The 22,334-nt window shown below is 63.8% G+C and overlaps 1 protein-coding gene across 2 annotated transcripts in view; it reads right to left on the bottom strand.

The window, feature by feature from the left end:
- The window catches only part of CHST15 (carbohydrate sulfotransferase 15), a 52,688-nt gene extending 30,623 nt beyond the window's left edge, over positions 1-22,065 (bottom strand). Inside the window, exon 1 of one of the 2 annotated variants that reach the window (XM_055119052.1) lies at positions 21,922-22,065. The gene's annotated coding sequence lies outside the window, so the exon portion shown is untranslated. Of the gene's footprint in view, positions 1-20,695; positions 21,000-21,921 lie in introns of those variants that run through there. The other variant, XM_055119051.1, reaches the window with a different exon arrangement.
- Between the last annotated feature and the right edge of the window lie 269 nt (positions 22,066-22,334).

Below are 22,334 nucleotides of genomic sequence, written 5' to 3'. Positions count from 1 at the left end.
CTCAGGCCCGGACAAGCTCTTCTCAAGGCCGACAGGGTCCCCTGCGCCCCCGGGGGCTTCCGCCGGAGAGGCTCCAGGACTGGTGTCTGCACCTTCGGGGTGACACCACAACCACAGCCTTCGCCTCCCGGGAGACACGTCTGAGGTGAGGCTCGGAGCAGAGGGCAGAGGCCGGAGCCCAGGCTGCCCGCGACGTCCCCTTCTGCCCGCCGGAACTCTCCAGAAGGGCCTGGGCACAGTGCACAGAGCTGAGCGGCCCCCTGTCCTCCGGCCTGCACGCACCATTGGGAAGGCTGGAAAGGCTGGCGGGCAGTGGAGGGCCCAGCCCGGACGTCCCCGCCTCACGGGAACAATGGCCCGCAGATGCACCAGCCCCGCAGCGAATAAATCAGCCCCGGGGAGCAGCTGCGAGCTCCCCAGCGGACGGCCCTGCAGGTCAGAACCACTCTAAGCACTCTCGTTTCTGAAGATGAGCGAGATACGAATCCGGTTAACCCTTGCATGTAGGGGCCCCGCCAAGCTGCTCTGACTCTCCCTCTTCCGGCGTCAGCCGGGGACCGACCCAGGTTCTCCCGCGGCTAAGACTGTTCCTCTTCAGTCTGGAGGGTGTTCGGGGGCCGGATGTGTTCTGGGACCCCGTGTGGTTCCAGGGGTCAGACTGGGGCCGGCCCCGGGGGACTCCACCTGCAAGCCCCAGCTCTGGGGAGCAGCCCCCGACCCCCAGGCGAGGAAACCGTCAACTCGGCTTCCTCGGTTCAAGTCCGCACACGAGAACGCACGGCGCTGAGGGTACATGCAGACGCGTGGCCCAGCGACAGACGTCAGCCGGGAGCCCCCGTTTGCCTTGCGGTGGGTGGGGGGGTCTTCCCCCAGCCCAGGGAAGCCTGAGACCCCCGCTGAGATCTTCCCTCCAGCCGCAGGGGTCGCTGGAGATTCGGGGGAGCCGTGATGCGGGTGAAGGAGGAACCTGCCAGGAGGAGGCGCCCGCCTCGCCACCCCGACTTTGAGGCCACGCTAAGGCGGGCAGAGCAGCCCCATTTTGCAGCTCCAGCTGCGAGGGGGCGGGCGCTGAGTGACCAGCAAGGGCCCCGTGGTGGGAGGTGCTGGGCTGAAGCCCAGGGCAGCAGGCCTTGGGGCTAATGGGTGGCCACGGCCAGAAGGGGCTTCGCTCTACACTGTCCCTCTGTTTCCCCTCTCGGCCCCGAGCAAGTGAGACAGGTGTGGCCGCAGCCAGAGACACGGGGGTCACCCTGAAAACAAGGGCAGCCAGGAAAATGCCCGAGCCTCAGTTTCCCCGTCTGATGGCCTCTCGCACCCACCCCTCGTCTGCAGGCACAGAGGATGGTGATACGGTGGGCAGCTCTAAGCCTGGCTGGGGTCCCTGGTCCTGTTGTCTTAGGGGGCCTGGGGCCACCCCCAGAGGTACTTAGTCAATAAGGGCAGAGGGCACAGAGCTGCTCCAGCAGGGTCACACCCACGGGGCTCAGGGGTGCCAGGTTATGCTCGGTGGCACCCGGGGCCACCTGGTGCCACGGCACCCTGACCACTGAGCCATCTCCTGGGCCCTCCTCAAAGGATGTCTGAGTGAAGCACATCTCAGGGCAGATGCTCAAACATTTCAAACGAACGGGCCGAAAAGTCGATACAGTAGGAAGGGCATTTGCCTCGCGTGTTGCCGAACCCAGGTTTGACCCCCAGGTTTGAGACCACACGGTCTCCGAGCTCACCAGGAGTGACTCCCGAGCACAGAGCCAGGAGGAGGCCCTGAGCACCGCCAGTCATGGCTCCAAGCCAAACAGCAGCAACAAAACTATCCAAACCGGGGCTGGAGCGATAGCACAGCGGGTAGGGCGTTTGCCTTGCACGCGGCCGACCTGGGTTCGATTCCCAGCATCCCATAGGGTCCCCTGAGCACCGCCAGGAGTGATTCCTGAGTGCAGAGCCAGGAGTAACCCCTGTGCATCGCTGGGTGTGACCCAAAAAGCAACATATATATATATATATATATATATATATATATATATATATCTCCAAACTGACTGAAATCCAGAGAGCTGTGAACGCCGGGCCCCAGAGGGGCTGCTTCAGGGCCACGTGGCCGGGGGTGGGGACATCGGCCCCCGGAGAGAGAAACAGGGGAGCCAGGAAGAAAGGGGGACCCAAGCCCAGTGGGGAGTCAAGAGACACACCCCTCCACTTCGGGGCCTGAGTCTGCCCATCCCGGCTCCCAGAGGGCGGGGCAGAGGGTCTGTACAGGGGGCGGAGCTGCCCGTGGGACTCTCTGCCCAGGGGGGAGGTAAGACCGGGCAAGTCCGGGTGCCAGGCGGGGACAGGCGCATGGCGAAGGCAGGCGAGGGCCCCCGCAGACCCCGGTCCCCTGGCCAGGACACGCCGGCCCTGAGCGGCTTGTGGGATGGAGCACCCCCAAACCCAATCCTGGGCGTCCGCCATCGCAGGTCCGACACCCCCTCCCCCGTCCACTCCCTTCGGCGGTCAGCAGCCAGACCCAGCTCAGCGCCCTCTCCACGCCCGGCCCCTCTCAGCACCTCTGAGCACAAACAGGTCAGACCCGCGGTTATTTATAGGCCCCGAGACGCTGAGGGCAGAGCGGCCGGGCCTGGGGAAGGAATTCTCCCCCCCCACCCCCCCGCCGTGGAGCCAGCGAGGCTTCCCCAAACTCTGCAGGCGCCAACACTTGCAGCTGGAGACGCTATAAATACCCGCATGGGTGTGGTCCCAGGAGGAGCCTCGGAGAGGCGGTGAGAGCGAGCCCCAGGCCGCAGTGCCCGCATCTGCCACCGGCCGGCCTGCGGCAGAAGCCGCCATAAGTGCAGGGGTCCCGAGGGGGCACCCAGGAGAGAGGAGACTTCTACAAGGAGTCAGAGTCCTCCCGGGGCCTGGCCTGGCCGCCGGGCTCCCCACAGCGCACAGACGCCCCCCACCCCGGGGAAAGGCTCGGAGCAGAGAACGCAAAGGTTGGGAAGAACTTTCTCCCCCGGCCTGCTCCCACCTGCCCCCCCACCCCGGGCCACACAGACCCCGTCAGCTCAGCGGAGCCAGGGCCATGACACTGGGCCCCAGAGGTTACCCCAACCCTCCAGCAGCCCTGCTGAGGTTGCAGGGCCACGAGGAGCACTGTGATGGGAGTCCATGGGGAGGCCTGCACCACGCTGGACAACAGCACTGACCAGCCAGGGGCCGTGACCGTGTGTGCTGTGGTGAGGATGCTCGGAGCTCCCTGTAATACCCCAGGAGGGGGCACAAGGAAAGTGCAGTCCCCCCTCTGCCCACTAACCCCCTGCTGTGTCCCCTCCGCCTCTCCCACCCCTGCAGTCAGCCTGGCACAAGAGCCCTGTCGCCCTGCAGAAGTCAGACTCGGGACCCCACATTCCACCCGGCTTGTCCATCCACTTCTTTCCTTTCTTCCTGGGCCAGAAGGGACCCCCTCCACACACACACACACACACACACACACACACACACATACACACATACACACACATATACACACATACACATATATACACACATACACACATACATACACATACACATGAACACATACACATACACACATATGCACACATACACACACATACACACACATACACACATACATACACATACACACATGCACACATACACACACATACATACACATACACATATGCACACATACACATACATATATACTCATACACACATACACCTATACACATACACATACACACACACACACACACACACACACACACGCATGTAGTATCAGCTCCAGAAACGGCCCCGAGAAGGGAGGCAGAGCAGGGGGGCTGGAGAGCCAGGGACACGGCCCCAGTGCAGCGTCCCTAGTGGGACCCGGGTGTGGGTGCTCATCCCTAGTGGGACCCGGGCGTGGGTGCTCGTCCTTACTGGGACCCACGTGCACCTCAAGGCACTGGGAAGGCGGCAGCCCCGCCCAGCTCTGCCTGGCCTCTCCAGGGCGGGCGCAGGGTCCTGGCAAACCCACACGGGGGTGCGGCCCGCGCTGCCCCTGGCTCTGGAGCCCCCCCCCCCGCCGTTTGCTGCAGCAGGAGCGAGGGTGCGCGGGGCCGTCTGGTCTCCGGGGGTGCGTCTGCTCCTCCCACCACCGTCTGTGGCTGCGTCCACCTCCCCCCCCCCCCCGCTTTGCCGGTTCTCCCCTCCTGGGCCCTGAGAGCTCCCGAGGCACAGCAGGGACGCCCCCCGCCCCCGGGCTCCCTCCCTCGCCGGGAAGGAAATCTGGAAACCGTTCAGAAGCGTCCCAAGCCCCGAGTCGCCTTCTCCTCCTCGCTCTCCTTCCCATGTCTTCCTTTTCCTGCTCTACCTGAAGCCACTAACGCCACTGACCCACTGACATCTGGACGCCCGACGGGCTGCCCCTCACCAACTGCCGTGGAGGGCAGGGGGCTGGATCAGCAGAGAGACAGCGCGGAGGCAGGGCGTGCACCTCACATGTCCGCCAGAGGAAATCCCCGAGCACCGAGCCAGGAGTAAGCCGTGAGCACTGTCGGGTTCGCCCCCCTCCCCCCTAAAAAACAAAAAACACCGGGGCTGGAGTGATAGCACAGCGGGTAGGGCGTTTGCCTTGCACACAGCCGACCCGGGTTCGATCCCAGCATCCCATATGGTCCCCTGAGCACGGCCAGGAGTAATTCCTGAGTGCAGAGCCAGGAGTAACCCCTGTGCCTCACTGGGTGTGACCCAAAAAGCAAAAAACAAAAACAAAACAAAACAAAACAAAAAAAACACCTAAAAACAAAAAGTGCTTCTGGGGCTGGGTTTAGGGGCAGAGACTCTGCATCAGCCAAGTTGGAATCCTGGTACCCCCTGGTCCCCAAGACCACTGAGGGTGGCCCTGGCGGGTCCCCACGTCCCACCTGCATGGACACAGAGCACCCCAGTCCCCAGGCCGAGCCTGAGCCCTCGGCCCCACGACAGGGGACGGCCTGGGGTGGCTCAGGAGCCCGTCACCCCCGAGGGGAGAGCTGGGCTGGGCGAGTGCTGAGTGTCCGCCGGGAGTGAGGCACAGGGGTGAGGAGGGCCGTGGGCCCGGGACTCCCCTGCCCCGCTGTGTCCAGCCGACCTTCCGCCCCTTCTGAACCTTGCCGGGGGAAGCAGGCCACGCCGAGTCCAGTGTCCACACACCAGGTTTTCAGGTTTTTCCAAGGTTCTGCAGTTGCAACAGCTTGAGGAAAGCCCCGAGATGCCTTTATGGGGGAGGGCCGGGAGGCAGGAGGGCGGGGGGCGGGCGTGAGGGCAAGGGCCATCGGGACCCGAAGCGTGTCCCCAAGCAGGGACAGGGACATCCCGGTTTCAGGAACCCCTACCAACCCCTACACTTGCTGTCTCTCATTCAGAGGGGCTGGTCTGCTCCTCTGGGCCCCCCGCCTCCCCAGGCCGCCTTTCCTGCTCCCCACAACTTTCTGAGACCCCCCGCGTCCCCCCCCCAGGAGTCTGGGGACAGAGGGCAGAGCCGGCAGGAGCAGACACCGGGCAGTGACTGTTCTCCCAAGCCCTGCTCAGGTCCTACCCCAGAGGCCATCAGCAGGGGGAGCACAGGGGCTGCCCCCCCACTCAGAGCAGGAGACCCCCCCCAAACTCCCCGACACGGGGGCCCACATCCTACAAGCACCTGCTTTACGGCCCCTCCAGTCCTCACAGAATCAGGGTGCAGCATTTTTTATTTATTTATTTTTGCTTTTTGAGTCACACCCAGCAATGCTCAGGGGTTACTCCTGGCTCTGCACTCAGGAATTACTCCTGGCAGTGCTTGGGAGTCCCTATGGGATGCCGAGGATCAAACCCGGGTCGGCCGCATGCCAGGCAAACGCCCTCCCCGCTGTGCTATCGCTCTAGCCCCATCAGCTACAGATATTTTCCTGCTGAGATTTACCTTCGCGTCCTCCGGGAAAGACCGCTGGCATTCCCCAAACGCTTCAGACGCAGGAAGCCAGGGACAAACACCACAGCCAACTTCTGCCTGACTTGCCAGGCAGGTGGGCCCCAAAGCCCCCAGAACGGAGCCCCAGCCTGGCACCCGAAGGCCACCCTGATCAGTGCCCCTTTCCCCAGGCCCGGCCTGCAAGCCGAGTCTCGGGGCAGCCTCTTGCCAATGAAGTCGAACCATCGAGAACTTTGGGCAAACCAAGTTAGAAACCGAAGTGAACGCCTTCCCCGAGGAGCTGGGCTTTCAAACTTCATTAACGGTGGTGTCTGGACACGTAGGACAAAGATGACGAACAGAACCAATAATCCCGATCCTTCGTGTCAGAACTCCCAGAACCTTTGCTTCAATTAGCGAATCTGCTGAAGTGAGACCAGAGCAGATGGCTGGCTCGGGGCTGGCGGCTCCGTCCACCCCTTCTCTGGTGAGACCACCCAGCTTCTGGGCTGGGAGAGCCCAGAGGTGACCCGGGCTAGCTGAGCCCCAGCCACAGTCCTGCCCGGGCTGTGGTGCCCAGGGCACTGCCCTTGCAGCCCCTGCTCTCTCTCTCGTGGCCCTTCCTGGCACACCTGCTCTGACTGAGCAAAGGCACCAGCGCTGTACCCACCATCGCACCCCCCGTGAGCCTCCTTGAAGGGCATCGGGAACGGACTCCTTCCCTGCCACCGTCAGACCCGATGCGCCACACCCTCGCCAGGAGAGGCAGCTCCGAGCACACGCGGCGTGTGTGATTCACCTCCCCGGTCAGCTGTGCGGAGACTCCACCTCGCTCTGCTCCGGCGAAACATCCCGCTTGCCCCTCACGGCCTCGCCAGCCCAGCGGGCAAGCCCTGCTCGGCACGGACGGAAACGCGAAGCTCCGAGAGACGGCGGAAGTCCCGTCTGGGTGGAAAGAAGAGGTCTGGCCGGGGGGGAGGAAGAGCTTGCCCTCTGGGGGACTCCCCGGAGGGGACAGCTCGGGGCGGGTTGCTTTGGCTGCATTGTTCTTGTCAGTGCTCAGGGATCACGCCTGGTGGGGCGCGGGGGACCCCGTGGGGTGCAAACCCGGCTTGGTGCGTGCAAGGCCACGGTCTTCCCTGCTCGTCCTGCGGCTGTGGCCCCGCGGGTGGATCTGCTCCAGACCAGAGAAGGGGCCTCCAGGGGGCAGGCAGTCAGGAGAGACCCATGATGGGGAGCTGCCCAGCCGGGGGGGAGGGGGGAGGTCACGGACGTGAGAGCAGGGTGGGGACCCCTGTCAGAGCAGGGGTGCTTCAGGCGCCACTGGGACAGGGGCTCAAATTCTCCCCACCAACATCCCACCCGGGTCTCACACGAGGGAGGACGGGGCCCCACTGCTTCCTGCTTTCTCTGCCCAATGACAAATCAATGCCCTCTCCCCTCCCCCCCTGCACCCCACGCCTGCCCAGTTCTCTAGGCACCCAGGAAACGTGACGCTCAGGACGGGCAGACGGCACCTCCCTTTCAGACCCCGAGATACACGGCCTCGATGGAAACAGGCCGAGGGGTGAAGAGGGTAGTGCCCCCAGGGATCGCAGGGGTGCTGGGGGTCTGGGGGTGCCCTACCCCACGCTGTGACGGCACCATCCAGAGGGCAGTGTGGAGGGAAACAGGATGAGAGGGACTATGCTGATGGCTACGGGGGAGGGTTGTTTGGTTTGAGGGTGCCACTCCCAGCAGCTTCCTTCCGGGGGGCTGGGGGGACCCTAAGCGGAGCTGGGGATTCGAACCACCGTGGGCTGCATGCTGGGCCAAGCGTCCGAACCCCGTCCTATCTCTCCGGCGCTGGGCGCGTGGCTCTCTGCCTGTGGAAACTCTGAGTAAGTCTGGGGGAGGGGCGTGACTGTCGGGTCCCACGTGGCCGTGTAAACTGCCCCGTTACCCGAACTCGGAGATGACAGAGTTTCCCGATCGGGATTAGAGGGGAGAGAACACACAAAGCTTCTCCTCTTCCCGAGACAGGGAACAGGGCGGAGGCTGGAGGACAGAGCCGGGAGCGGGCAAGGGTGTGAGAGCAGGCGGCCTGCCCACGACTGCCGCCCTGGGCAGCGCGGCTCGACACACTCACCCCGGACAGGAGGTTTAAAACCCACCGCCCGGCCTCCGGGGAGCCCCACCTGCGGTGTGGCAGGGGGACTTGGCACCTTTCGGGGATCAGGTTACGCTAAAAGGCACCTGGTCCCACCCCAGGGGATGGAGGCGCCCATCCGACAAGGAGCAGAAACGCCTCCCGCCCGGGAAGGGAATCTCGGCCCCGACTCTGAGTGTTTCTCCTCTCGCAGTGCAACGGTTTGGACCAGCTGGACCCACTGCATCAGAGCTCGCAGGCCCCTGCCAAGCCTGGCGTGTGGCTGTGGAGGAAGGGGGCTCGCAGAAGCCCCCAAAACTTGGAGCAGAAGGGTGCAAGCGTGGTCGCCGCCCACGAACGACTCCTCCGGCTCCTGAACGGCCATGATCCCGGAGGCACACAAGCCGATCCCGGAACCCAGCGGCTTTGGGCAGAAACGCATCTGGACTGTGTGTTAAACTATGGCGCCATGCCGCCCCGGGTGGGGAAAGGTGTCTGTCCCTCTGCCTTTCCTCCCCCTGCCCCCGCGGTGTGGTGGCTGCCATCTTTCAGAGCCTGTTGGACAGCCAGGTATGAGACTGCGGTGAGGAGTCAGGCGGGGCCTCACGGGATGGGGGGTGGAACCGGCCCTTCTCCCCGCCCCGACGAGGCCCCAAGTTGCCACCCACGAACGGCTCCAGCCTTATTACTAGAATATCAGAAATCCACAATCGCTCATCTGCTCTTCATGATCAGCAAGAGAAAAATTACCTAATGACGCCTTTTCAGCAGGTCTGATTGTTGGGGGAAATTCCAAATAATAACGATGGGTCTCTTGTCAAAATATTGAATGTGACCAAGTAGAGAGTCAAGTGGAAATCATCTGCCACACAGGCAGGGGGAGGGGTGGGATGGGGGGGTACACTGGGGTTCTTGGTGGTGGAACATGTGCACCGGTGAGGGGACGGGTGTTTGATCATTGTATGTCCGAGACTTCAACTGGAAAGCTCTGTAACTGTTCTTACGGTGATCCAATAAATAAAAAAAATTAAATAAAAAAAGAAGGGTGCAAGTGTGAGTGCAGGGACGAGAGAGTGCCCAGGCCACCACTCACCAGTCACCGGAACTCAGCAAGACACAGCCCCCTGACCTTGACTTCCCCATCTGTAAAATGGGTGAGCGGTTCATGCTGCCCTCCAGGACAGCTGAGGAGTGAATGAAACAATGTCCAGAGCATCTGGCAGAGGCAGAGACTCAAACACCCCGGCGCTGGCAGCCCGGCCCCCCGCACCAAGCCTTCCTCCACTCTTCTTCCTCTCTGAGCTGCTGGGGCTGGAGGAGAAGGTGACCTCGATCGCTCCCCCCTCCCCCGGAGGAGGCGCCCCCAGAGCGCGTGCACCGGGAAACACGTGTCACAGCTCCTCCGGGATTGGCTGGCCCCCCGGAAACTAATTCTAATTGATGACCCGCGGAAGGGTCCCAGCTGCCGGCGGGGAGATGGAAGGCTGCGCCGGAGTGATGAAATTCCGAACCGGCTCCTGCGTGCGGCGGGGGCTGGACTAATCAGATGAGCCGTGGCGGCAGCGGGTCTGGAGGGGGCTTGGGGGGGGGTCCCGTGAGATGCTCTCCTGGTGGGGGGCTGTGGGGGAGGGCACAGGGGCTCTGCACTGTGTTGCCACCTTGGGTAAGTCTGAGAATATTTCTGAATAAAAAACAGCTCAGATAAAAATCTCCAGCGAGGAGCGCCCGGAGACGCAGGGGACCTGGGGCCCAGGGCCAGCCTGGGCTCTGCCACCGTCCCAGGCAGCCGGGCACCACACGGGCTGGGGACGAGCCGCTGAACGAGCGTCTGGCGTGGTTCTAAATCAGGCTGGAAGGGGGGCGAGTTTCCCTTCCATTTCTGCATCCATGGAAATGGATCGGGCGCACGGCTGGAAAATCAATCCCGAGCCACAGGAAACGGCGATTCTGCTGCGGCTGCTGATACAGGGTGGGCAGCCTGGCCCGGGTGGCCCCTCGGCCCTGGGGCTGGACTCCGGAGCAGGGGAGGCGGCGAGAGGGGATCAGGCCAGGGGGGCACTGGGCGGGGTGCCAACAAGGTGCCCGGGGGGTGCAGGCCCGGGGCGTGTGGCAGTGTGGGGCCCAGAGCAAGCTCCCGGTCACTGAGGGCCACTCTGCAGGGGACACACAGGGCCAGAGCCGGAAGAGCTGGACGTGCCCAAGGGCCAGCCCAGAACCCTGTTTGCTAATGAAGCAGAAGCGGCATGTCCTTCACCCCTGCCTGTATCAGCACGTCCACTGGGACAAAGGGTGACAGTCGGGAAAGCAAACAGGAAGAGCACTGTGGCCTGAGGTTTTCGGCTTCCCGGTGGAATCTTGTCCGTTCTTCCCCTCCTCCTCCCGTCCATTTGTCTGTCCACCCATCCATCTTCCCACCCACCCACCCGTTCATCAGCTGCCCACTTTACCCAGCCTTCTTCCTCCTCCCAGGCCGCCAACCCTTCCCTCCTTCCATCTATCCAACCCCCCTTCTTCCCTCCTCATCCGCCGTTACTTGCACCCTTCAATCCTCTGCCCGTCCTTTCTTCCTCCCATCCTTCCTTCCTTCCACCCACCATCCTTCACGCATCCCTGCAAGCATCCGTCCCCGGGGGCCGCACCTGCACATGCCCCCTGCAGTAAGACACACGGCCACGCAGGAGCAGAGGCAGGCCCTGGGGGGACCTCAGTGAGAAGGGGGGGCACGCACAGAGAGAGGGAAACTCTCTGGGGTTCCACACAGGCCACAGCACATTGGAAAGCCCACCAAGAAACCCACCACGGCATCGAGGGAGTCATGGCCCCGAGGGTCCGTGAGGCTCACTGCCACATCCATGTTTGGTGAAAGCACCAGAAACCGGGGCCAGAGCCTTAATACAGCAAAGGTGGCATTTGCCTTGCGTGCAGCCAGGCTGGGTTCGATTCCCGGCACCCTGTATGGTCTCTGGGGCACCACCAGCACTAATTCCTGAGTACAGAGCCAGGAGTAGCCCCTGAGCATCGTTGGGTGGCACCCAAACACCAAAACAAAAAACAAAACAAACAAAATTAACAAACAAACAAACAAACAAAAATGGAAACCCAGAAACTCAGAACTATGCTGATCATGGTGAAGCTCAAAGGATTCCTCAGCTTAAAGCTCGATCCTGGGCCTGGAGCAGCAGCATAGCAAGGAGGGCGTTTGCCTTGCACACGGCTGACCCAGGTTCGAGCCCTGGCATCCCACAGGGTCCCCTGAGCACCACCACAAGTGACTCCTGAGTGCGGAGCCAGGAGTCACCCCTGCGTATTGCTGGGTGTGGCCGCCAAAAGATAGAAACAAAGAAAAAAAAGCTTAATTCCAGCATGCCCTTGTGTGCAGGCACTCGTATGTACATGTATGCACACGCATGGCACATGCGTGTGCAGCCTGCAGCCCGGAGCAGCACTGGGTACAGACTTCCCGAAGCCCGGTGAGTCCCCGAGCCTGGCTGGCTGTCACAGCATCACCAGCAGAGTCCGTCTCCCAGCCCTTGCGGAGGGCCTCGGGGACATCTCAGAAGGTCTCAGAAGCCTGGAGAACATTCCAGCCTCACGCTCCTTCTGCCGACCACTTCGGAATTCAGATGGCACCTGGGGAGAAAGCACTGCAAGACGCAGGCTGGGGACAGAGCCAGGGTGCCGGGACGCCCCAGCCTGCACACAGCTGCCCGCTCCTGCTCTCCCCGCAGGATTCTCCCAGCACAGCCTCGGCGAGGGACCCGGAGTCAGAGTCCGGCCCCTTGTTCGCGGGCTCAGCCAGATCAGATAAAGTTTCTTCTCTGAATTGGTTCCTAATTGAATTACTCCCCGGATGAATGTGGGCCGAGAGCTGCAGGGAAAGATCCTGCAACGCTGGGCCCCGTGAGAGGCGCTTCCTGCTGGGCCGGGTCGAGTTCTGTTGGGGGGGATGGGCTCTGGGTAGGTGCCCCCACGCAGCCTCACCCCCAGCCCCGAAGGAGGGCCCCGGGGTTCTGCTGAGACTCAGGAGCAGACTGGGGAGGTGGCACGCACCTAAGGTACGTGCCCTGCAGCTGCGTCCTGAGTGCCATTCCTCTGAGCACTGTGTCCTAAGTGCCAGTCCCCTGAGCACTGCGTCCTGAGTGCCAGTCCCCTGAGCACTGCATCCTGAGTGCTAGTCCCCTGAGCACTGTGTCCTGAGTGCCAGTCCCCTGAGCACTGTGTCCTGAGTGCCAGTCCCCTGAGCACGGCCCGACGATCCCCAGAACCCCAGGAACTGGGCAGAAACTCCCTCGAGCCCTCAGGTTGAACCACGGGCCGGCTTAGCTGAGAATCACTGGGAGACGCCCCCACTCCACTCCACGTGTGAGCCTCCCCACGCCCCATAAATTAGGGAATTTCTGGAGAACACTGTGAGTCCGCAACCCCAGTTCAATTCTGACCCCGTGGGGCCTCTCTAGACCTCTGTTCCCCATCTGCAAAATGGAGGTTCTCTGTTTTCCCCAACGCCTGGCCGAGTTCCAAGCCATCAGACCCTGCCCCCAGCCCCCGGGGTCCAGCCTTCCCCGGCCACGGAGAGAGCAGGTGAAGAGCCAGTAAGCCCTGCTGTCACGAGGACTAAGGGGGTCGTAACACCGCCGGGGCCACAGCCACACGGGCACACGGAACCTGGGCCCTGAAGGTCGTCACTCCTGACATGTATACTGCCAACGGGCGAATAGCATGGCAGTGAATACACGGGCACATAGCGTGGCAGTGAATAAACGGGCGCAGAGCGTGGCATGAATAAACGGGCGCAGAGCGTGGCAGTGAATAAACGGGCGCAGAGCGTGGTCGGTGAATAAACAGGTGAATGGTGAAATGAACATGGTAGGTGGATGGCATCCCAATTTAAAGGGGAAAAAAAAGATGACTTGAATAGACAGTATAATAAAGCCTATTGCCTGATTTTTAAAAATATAACAAAAATTTCTTTTTCTCTCTTTCCCACTCGCCCTCTGGCCCTCCCCTGACCCGTCTGCAGACCCTCCTGGCCAAAGGCGTGAGGGGTTTTCATGGAGGAATCTACTTCCCTCCCAGCCCTGGAAACCTGCTGAATCAGAGGTGGGCGGGCTCACCCCTCCTATTGATTGGTCTCCAGCCTGAGCAGCCGAGAGCAAATACATTTTCCGCCGCCCAAACAGCAGCCCTTGGCGATCCCCCCGCGCAGCCCCTGGGCACCGGGCACAGGATTCGTGACTCTCCGGCGGCCACCCCGGCAGCCGCGTCCTGACGAGGAGATGACATTTGCCGAGCTCCCACTCGCCCGCTCAGAACATCTCTGTCTAATTTCTTGGAGAAACGGCTTCGCTCGGGTATAAATAGCTCCTCAGACTCGGGACGACACAAATGTCAGGCGGATCCCGGTCTCAGGAATCCGGGCGGCCTGCATCCTCCCCTCTACTCCCGCCGAGAACTTTCTCAGTCGAGTTCAGCACGTCCTAAAAGAAGCTATTTCCTCTGGCTCTCAAAATAGTTCCCCTCGGGCCTCTGGCCTGCAGTGGGCTTGGCGGGGTCTCTCTGGAACAGCGCGTGTTTATTCCAAACTGTGGCAGGGAGGGAGGGAGGGTGGGTGCGGCTAACATCAGGCTGGAGAGACCCCCAGGAGGGGCTGGCTGGGAGAGCCTCCGAGATAGGAACGCTAGGGCTGGACCACTGAGAACCACAACAGGATCTTCCAGCCCCGCTGGATGGGGTCAGGGGGGACAGTGAGGCAGCGAGTGCCGGGCACTGAGTCTCTCACCCCTCGGATCTCCTTCCCCTTCCGGGACTTCTCCTGTGCGGGGTCCCTGAGAAGGCGAGACCCCTCCCCAAGAGGAAGGATGGATGGCAGTCCTGAGACGGGGTGAGAGGGTGGGGGGAGGGGATCCCCCCCCCCCCCCCGTCCTCTCTACTGAGTCTGAGTCTCAGGCTGCAGGGCCCAGGGCCTGCCAGTACCCTGCCTGGTCCCTCTCATCCGCCCTGGTTTTGTGGTGACAGAGGAGCGGGCAGGGCCCCTCGGTTGGAACTGTGCCAGTGGCAAGTGGGGCTTCTCCAGGCCGCGGGCCTGCACATGCTACTGGTTGGGACTCCCAGAAGGAGGGTTTGCATAGAGAATCTTAGGAACAGCTGTCCTACACACACACACACACACACACACACACACACACACACACACACACACCATACAACCCCACACAAACATAGCTCCACACATACAACCATACACAAAACTGCACCACACAACCAAACACAGGTACACACCATACCATACCCACAACCACACACATATACACACCATACCATACCCACAACCATACCCACCACTCTTATCAACAACCATACCACACCGCCACACACACAATCTGATACAGCCACGCCATACCCCACCCCCCCACCAAAACTATGCCACGCAACCTAACACATGTACGAAACAGCCGTCACCCACGCACGCCAGGGTCAGAGGCCATGGTGGGGCCTCCCCGCAGCCCCCGAACTCGTCTAGAGAAGAGAGCGGGGGGGCCGGGTGCGGGTGAAGACATCCTGCTCCGGACAGTCTGAACCGTTCTTCACGGGGCCCCAGAGAGCCCAGACTGCCCCCAGGGAGCCCCAGGAAGGGAGCTGTCACACACGGGCCCCTGGTTCCTCCTCGGGCCGGAAACCAGCACTTCCTGCTGCCTCCCCAGCTCAGACTGCGCAGGGCCCCGGAGCTGTCCCCGCAGCCCCGAAATCAATGCTGCTGCCCGGCCCGGACACCAGGGGCCAGGAACTCCGGCAGCCCGGCCCGGCAGATGCCACACACATACACACACACACACACACACACACACACACACACACACACACAGGCCCTCGGACGGCTCTCAGGACAGCCGCGTCCCACATCCCGGAAGGCCCGGGGCACCCAGCCACCGTGCGTGAGCACAGGAAGACGCTAAGTAAACAAATTCACAAATCAGAGGGGAGAAACCTCTACAGGCCAAGAGTCTGACCTGGGGTTGGAAATTACGGCTCCTACAAATGTAAGCTTTAGATTTTTAATGCAAATATTTACATTCCATACAGAGGAGCAAGAGACTGGGAGAGAAGCTATTTGCAGGGCGCTGGGCCACGCCAACAGCCCCACACCTCCCCAGGGACCACACGCCCCCGCCCGAACCTCCCTGCATTCCAATGCCCGACTCCTGTGAGAACACAGCGGCCACGGCCACGGCCGCCCTGCCACCAAACTGGGATTTCTTTTCTTTTTCTTTTTTAATTGAATCACCATGAGATACAGTTACACAGTTTTCATGATTGGGTTTGTCATAAAACGATCGAAGACCCACCCCGCCACCAGTGCACATTTCCCACCACCACCGTCCCCAGTACCCACCCCCGCCCCACCCCTCCGACCCCACTGGGACTTCTTTTCTGACCCGAGGGTGCACACCCAGAGGCCCACCCGGCGCAGGAGCCAGGACAGACGGGCCTGCAAGGAACCATCGCCAATGATGCAACAAGGGGCGGCGACCTTTGGAGACCCTACGTGGGTCCTGCTCCGCCGGGGACCCCAGACGCGCCCCCCCCCTCCCTGAGAGGTGTCCCCCGGAACACCCAAACACAAGAGGGATGGGTCAGGGTCGAGACGCACAGCAGAGCGGGATGTAGCAGCCCGGGGAGGCGGTGGAGATTCGGGCGAGGGTCCGAGTCACTTCATAGCCCTCCTGCGGGCCAGGAGGGGCAGGCCCCGTGCAGAGGGAGGAGCCAAGAAACACTCAGCACCCAGCTCCTCGCCTCGCCAACAGCCCCAGGAACGGCCACCGGCCTCTCCACCTGCTAATCACTTGCGCTGCAGATAACAGCGGTTGGCGGGCCCGGGCCTGACCCCTGCACCCGCGGTCCTTATCAGGACGGGCCCTAATGGGACCATCTGTCACCCCACCGGCCGCCAGGCCACTGGCTCGGCACTCCACTCCACGGTCCTGTGTCACTTGGCTGGTGGCTCCACCGGGTGGTCCCTGGGGAGACTCCTGTGACTCGGGTGGGCTCAGGGCAGCCCCTCCACTCCCATCTCCCCAGCCTCCCCCCTTCCTGTCCTGCCAAAGATTCCGAACTTGGCCAGGAAAGAGGGGACCTGGGAAGGGACAGTCTTGAACCCCAACCTGCATGTTCTCTGATGCAACAATGAAGAGGTGTTTGGGTTTGGGAGCCAGACCCAGCAGGGCTCAGGGCTTACTCCTCGCTCTGTGCTCACAGATCACTCAGGAGGGGGGAGGCGGGCGGGGGGAGAGCTTGGAAGCCCTACGTAGTTCTGGGGGGGGTTAAACCCGGATCGGTCACATATAAGCCAAACCCTCATACTATTTTTCCAGCCCTAATAAATAGATTTCTAACCCTGGTTTTCTTTTCTTTCTTTTTTATTATTATTATTATTTTTTTGCTTTTTGGGTCACACCCGGAGATGCTCTGGGGTTCCTCCTGGCTCTGCACTCAGGAATTACTCCTGGCGGGTGCTCGGGGGACCATATGGGATGCTGGGAATTGAACCCGGGTTGGCCAAGTGCAAGGCAAATGCCCTACCCACTGTGCTATCGCTCCAGCCTCTAACCCTAGTTTTCAAGTGAGGAAACTGAGGCACGGGAGCTGCTACCTCTGGCCCAGGGACCTGGAGATGGAGCAGAGTAGGCCAGGAGGGACCGGACGGCAGGCCACAGGGTGTCCAGGCTCATCCACAAACTCTCAGCCCGCGGGTTCAACACCCAAGACCACTGCCCAGTGGGTACCCCACAGTTGGCTCTGGGGACCCTCAAGGACACTGGCTGAACTTACTTCCGAGGGGCTAACGTGTAGTCAAACGGCAGATAGAGACATCCAGAAGCTTCCTACAAGGAGAACTGGGTGCTGAAAGGACGTGAACCTCTCAGTACCTGTATTGCAAACCATAATGTGGGGGGGAGGGGAGAGAACAGAGGCAGGCTGGGGGCCCTGGCAGGAGGGAAACTAGGGATGTGGGACGTAGTGGTGGGAAATGTACATTGTATCACCAGAACCCAAGCATGAGTAACTTTGTAATTGTGTGTTTCACCTTGAGCCAATAAAACAAAAAGAGAAACTTCCAAGAAGGGGCAATCCTTTGAGTTAGGCCTCTTGGGGGTGGCGGGGCATTTCCTACACACACACACACACATACACACACACACACACACACACACACGCAGAGGCACCCACATGCACCCAGTCCTCTCAGAGGAAGGCCCCGCAGCCTGGGGCACCTCCCGGGGCGGGCCTCTCCCTGCCGCCCACTCAGGGCTGCCCCGGAGGGTGGGCCCTGCACCCCTGGGGGCCACGGGGAGCTAAAGGCAGCACAGCCGCCCTGGTGAGGTGCTTTCAGGTACCTGGACAGCTCGGCTGCCTGTCTCAGTGTTTTCACACAAGCGCAGCTAGGGAGGGGGCCACGTCTCCATGATCAAGGCACCCTCTGCCCTGGGGCGCCTGCCAGCCACGCTCTTCCCGAAGGCCAGGCCGCGGCGTTCTGGAATCGAGATGGAAGAGGTGTGGGCAGCGCCGGGTCACCAGTGGGCGCGGCCGGCCGGGCACCAGGGAGGCTCCCAGAGACGCCCAGCCAAGGCGCAGGAAGGCAGCCGCCCCCCTGCCTGCTGTGCCTCCGGGCCCAGGAAGGCGCCGCCAGCAGCCAAGTTATGTAACTGACTGGTGCAAAAGCTGCTCCCCCAAGCCCAGTGCCCAGACCCTGCCCCTCGCCCCCCGCCCGCCCGCCACACCTGGCGGGGCTGCCCCTGGGAGGCGCGTGTGTCCTTCCCGCACTGGTGCAGGCCGCCCGGGACACGGCTGCTGCTGTTCCCACACCCGCAGAAACGGAAAACTGGTTTCCACGCGCACCTCCCTCCCCACCCCACTTGCTGATTCATGCCCGCCTCCCCCTCCCGAAGTCACACTTGCTACTTCCCGCCCCCCGCACCGCCGCCCCCGGGATTTCCAGCCTCCCCCTGCACTTGCTCCCTCACCCTTCCTCCTGTGCGTCCCCACGGGAGCCCTGGGTCTGTCTGGTCCCAGCAGGCCTCTCTGGGGAACCCAGTGGACACCGGCCAGCCCAGGGCGGCCGGGAAGCAGCGGGGACGCGCACGGCACAGCAACTGTGGGGACCAAATATATCCCTCCCCGAGCTCCACACCAAAATCCCACATCACACGAGTTGCTGTGAAGCCCTCCCTCCGCTGCCCGGGCCTCTCGCCCGCCTCTGCCAAGGGGGCGGGCCGCTGCCTCGCGGGGTCAGGTCAAACTGCGTGAAAACCATCGGGCTGGCGCAGGTGCCGGAGAGGGGCGGAGGGGCGCGCACCCCGACTGCCATGGGACAGTAAAGGAGGGAGTGTGCAGGGGTGGGGGCACACGGGGCTCCGGGACACCCGAGTGAGGACAGCGCGCGCTGCAGGGGCCACGTTCCCGCCTGAGGCCACAGACGGGAGCCCGCTGGCCCCTGGGGAAAGCCCTTCCCTGCTCGGGGCCGCAGTGACAAACCCTTTCTGCTTCCTGGACTCAAGGCCGCTCCGCGGGTTCCAAGTGGCACTCGGCGACCCGGGGCCCTGAGTCTGGGGCTCAAGGAGCTGCTCCCTTCAGACAGAGTCTGGCCCGGGGACGGGCACGAAGGCGCACGGGGGCCCAGCCCAGTTCCACGGACGGGGACGAAGGCGCACAGGGATGGGGACGAAGGCACACAGGGACAGGGACACGGTGCACAGTCGCAAGCCGGATCTGAGACCCGTGTCAACGCTGCGCTGAGCAGCCTTGATGTCGGGCGAGTCACCAGCTTGGAGCTCGGTTCCACCCTGGCTACCAGACTCCTGCTCCCGGCCCAGAAGGCCCTTCACGGACGCCCTTGGCCTGTGGGCAGGCGCAGCCCGAGCCCGGCCCAGCTGTGGCTCAGCTGTCCTTCTGTCCCTCACCTCCGGGACGACCCGGGCTCCCTCGCACCTCTGCCCTGCACCCCCAGGCACACACACCGGCAGCTGCCTCTTCCCAGCAGCCACGTAGAGCAAGGGACGCGAGCACGGCCCGTCAGGCACTGCGTCCCTCCAGCAGCTACCACCTGTCTCCACACACACACACACACACACACACACACACACACACACACACACACAACACGTCAGATGTCAGCCTGATGGTGGCGGCTCTCCCCACAGCCCTCCTCTGCTCCAGGAAGCCAGTCCATCTTCTAGAACTATCCACGCTGGACAGTGGATAGTTAACCAGACCACACAAAGTTGGTCTGCTCCCAGCTGTTCCCCGAGGAGTGGAAGCTGCCCCCTCGAGGAGCCTGGAGTGCTCCCCCATCCCTGCCCCAGCCTCCCCCCACTCTCCCCACCCCTACTCTAGCCTGGGAAACTTCCAGCTCAGCTGAGAGCCTGGAGCAGCCAGCCTCCTCTCAAGCTGCAAACCCTGCCTGTTCAAAGGGCCTGGGGCTCCTGCAGGGAACCCCCGGACCAACCTTGGGGCAACACTGCCTCCTCCGGGAGCAGAGTTAACCTGGTCTCTCTGGAGCAGGTAGGACTCCAAAGGCTGCCCTCGATGCGTCACATCTACTGGCCAGCAGAGGTGGGAAGAACGGCCACGTCCACAAAGGTGCATTCACACACCAGAGCAGGAATCCACAAAGATAAGCAAGACCTGACCGAGAGCCACGGACGGTGGCTTTGCTGGGTGCCCACACTCGTCCGGAGGGAGCCCCGCTGCAGCCCGCCCGCTGCCCCCCTGCATCCCGAGACACGGGCAAACGGGAGCACTCTCCTGCAGGGGGCCCTAGAGCCGGTGAGAGCCAGACCCTGGACACAAGGTCAGGCCCGCAGCCCCCTTGGGCACACCCAGGCAGTGACAGGCCAAGCCCCTCTCCGACTCAGTTTCCCCTCCAGGATGTGGTCAGACAAACACTTTCCTGCCAATCTTTACAGTTCACTAGAGAGAAAACTTCCTGGGTAAACAGCAACCACCAAAAAACACCTGATTAAAAGCCGTTTTTACTTCTAGGGCGCTTTGAACAGAAGCCTTTGTTTGGTCTGGGGAAGGGTCACACCTGGGGGTACTCGGGGGTCACTAGTGCCCAGTTCTGTGCTGGGGGTGGAGCGGGGGTTAAAGCCGGGCCTGGACGAGCTCAGCCCGGGTCACGCTCCCGCAGCTGAACGCCACCAGCTTCACTGACTGGATGCCTCTGGGCTTCTCACGGCATCCTGACTCCAGACTGAAAATGGGATCCGTGCCCCTGATTTGGAAAGTTGGGGGTCCTGATTCTGTATCCCTGGGGATGGGGGAGGAAAGCTGGGGCCCTCTGGAAGGGTCCTAGAGAAACTTGTAGCAAAGCTCCCCCCTCCCTTCAAATTTTAGTCCCCTCCAGGTAGGGAGGGGGCACTGTGCAGGGGGGGAGGCATAGGGGAGGTGCAGGGGACTCCACAGGCTTCCTGCTGACCCTGGGGGCTTGCCTCCTCCCAGACGGAACTCCACAGGCCCGTGGGGTCCCCTCTTTAGCAAAGAGCACTGGGGACCCTGAACGGGAATCCCACGCCAGAGAGCGCCCAGCGGCTCGGTCGCATTGATGGGCAGTCACGTCCCTTCACCGGGCATCCTGGCTTCTGGGAGATTCCACTCCGCTCCCTGAAACTCACCCAACGTGAAGACAGCGAAGGACCCCGGGGGTCTCGGAAAGCAGCGGGGCGCGGGGCGCTGGCCTCGGGCCCCCCGCGTCGCCTCCTCTAGCTCCAAACCATCCTGCGCAGGGCGCGTCCCTCCCGCCGCCGGCAGCCTGCGGTGTTGCCCCGGGTCTACACCGTCGGCTCCGGCTCCGCGGCGCAGGGCAGGAGGGGGGGCGACACGCGCGCGCCCCGGCCGCGACGGGACCCCGGCGCCTCCCCGACACTCACGCACACGCGCGCGCGCCGGCCAATCCGTGCGCCCCGGCGGCCGGGAGGCGCCGCCGCGGCTCTCCATTCATTCGGCCCCGGGAGGCGCCCCGCGCCCGGCCGCCCGCACCCCGAGAGCCCCCGGGGGTGCTCCCCGGGGCCCCCCGCGCCTGCCGCCCGCCATCCCGCGTCCTCCCCGCCCGCGCCCCCGCGCTCCCCGCCGCTCAGACCCGCCGATCGCCGCGCCCAGGCCGCCGCCACCGGGAAGCGCCGGCCACCCCGCGGGCCGGGCCGGGCGCCGCCGCCGCGGGCACCGGGGCCGGCTGGGGGCGCAAAAGTTCGGGCTGCGGGGCCCCGCGGCGCCCCGACCTCCCCCCATCCTGCGCTCGGCCCCGCGCTCGCCCTCCCGGAGCCGGTGCCGAGGCCGGGGCACCCGGGACTCCCCTCCCACGGCCGCCCGGCCCACCGCGGTCCCGGGGACCCGAACCGGCGGCCCGGACGGGAGTGTGGCCGGCGGGGACCCCCTCCCGCCCCGGGCGGCGCCGGGAAACTTCCCCGAAGTGCGCAGGGGAGCGGGGCGGGGGCGGGGGTCCCCGGCCCCGGGCTCACGTGGCGAGAGCCCTTGTCCGGCGCCCGTCCCCGGGTCCCCGGCGCGGCCGCCCCTCGCCACCGCCGGCCTGTCCGCCGCGCCCCCTCCCCGCGCCACGGCCGCGTCCCCGGGAGCCCGGGGGGCGCGTGCGTCGGGCCCCGCGGGGAGCCGGGGCCGGGGGGCGCCGGGCCCAAACCTGCCTGGGCTCGGCGCGCTCGCAAGTTCATTGTCTGCCGGGGCCGCCGCCGCCGCCGCCGCCGCCGCCGCCGCCGCGCGCCGCCTCCGCCCGCCCGCCCGCCCGGATCAGCCGCGGCCGCCGCCGCCGCCGCCGAGGGGCGCCGGAGCCCCGCGCCCCGCGCCCGCCCCGCGCCCGCCCCGCGCCCCCGCGCCCGCTCGCGCCTACCTGGGCGCCCCGGCGCGGCTCCGTCCCGGCGCGAGCGCGCGCAGCCCCGCGCCCCGCGTCCAGGGCGCGTCGACCTGACTCGCGGAGCGCGGGGAGGAAAAGTTTGGGAGGGACGTGCCGAGGGCGAATGAGACACCCCGAGCGGCGTCCCCTCCCCCCGCCCCGTGTCGCACTGACACCCAGCGGCTCGGGGCTGGAATGCCAGGGGCCGGCGTGTGCGCGCCGCGCGCTGGGTGGGGTCGCCGCCCCCTCCCCGGCCGGGTAAACACCGTTCGGGGGCTGCGGGGGGGCCTCCCGGCGCGGGCGCGAGCCGAAAGCCCCGGAGCGACACGCGGCCCGGGACGGGTCTGGCCAATCTGGCGGTCTGGGCTCGGCCCCTGCGTGGACATTCCAGGCCGTGGCCGCGGGCCCGG

The sequence above is a fragment of the Sorex araneus genome, chromosome 11, assembly GCF_027595985.1.
Source record: "Sorex araneus isolate mSorAra2 chromosome 11, mSorAra2.pri, whole genome shotgun sequence".
Taxonomy (NCBI): Eukaryota; Metazoa; Chordata; class Mammalia; order Eulipotyphla; family Soricidae; genus Sorex; species Sorex araneus.
The sequence above is the reverse complement of the archived record's forward strand: the minus strand, read 5'-3'. Positions and strand labels throughout refer to the sequence as shown.